Here is a 1,013-nt window from a genome sequence, read left to right on the forward strand (position 1 = left end):
CTTCAATTTGCTAGAGCAAGATGGCGGCTCACGTAGGTGCAGCGGCTCTCGGCTCCCGATTCAGTGCTACGTTTTCTATATTTTTTCTTTACTTTTCTCTTGTATTTTTGTCTTTTTGCACTGCGTATCCCCACTACACTCGGCAGATGCTTTTGGATATCGGAAATCAACAACATTCCATTGTTTACAGCGACTTTCACTACAAGCACAGCATTCCAAGCTACATAGCGAGGCCACCGGGCTCTCCTTGGATTGTTGTCGGGACTGGCAGGCGATGCAGACGGAGGAGGGAGAGGAAGCAGAAGCGAGGCTGCTGGTCTGGCGTCGTGCTAAAGCTAAGGAAACAGCCACACAAGCCACCGCTACCGAGCCTGTTCCTCTCAAATGCCAGATCCCTGGTACACAAAATGGACCATCTGAGACTACACAGCTGGTAGGAAATCGGCACGTAAACAACTGCTGCGCGCTGATCATCACAGAAACCTGGCTTCACCCGGACATTCCCGATGCTAGCATGCAACTTGAGGGCCGCACTCTGCTTCGCGGAGACAGAACGCAGGACTCCGGTAAGAGCAGAGGAGGGGGGCTCTGTGTTTACGTGCATCACAACTGGTGTACAACCGGGACGATTATCGACCAACACTGTTCCCCTGATGTGGAGTAGATGTCCGTTAGATGTCGGCCCTTTTTTCTACCGAGAGAGCTGACTGTTGTGATCATCACAGCCGTGTACATCCCGCCGGATGCTAACGTAAACACCGCGCTCTCTCTCCTGCTGAACGTCGTTAACAAACAACAGCAGGCTCACCCCGACGGCATTCATATTATCGCGGGAGACTTTAATAAGGCCAACTTAAAGACAGTTCTCCCTAAGTTTTACCAGCATTTGAAGTGTTCTACAAGGGGGGAGAACACTTTAGACCATGTTTACAGCAACATCAAGCATGCTTACAAAGCCACACCCCTCCCCCACCTCGGACAATCAGACCATCTTTCCCTCCTGCTCTTCCCGG

The sequence above is a fragment of the Oryzias melastigma genome, unplaced genomic scaffold, assembly GCF_002922805.2.
Source record: "Oryzias melastigma strain HK-1 unplaced genomic scaffold, ASM292280v2 sc01658, whole genome shotgun sequence".
NCBI classification, from domain to species: Eukaryota; Metazoa; Chordata; class Actinopteri; order Beloniformes; family Adrianichthyidae; genus Oryzias; species Oryzias melastigma.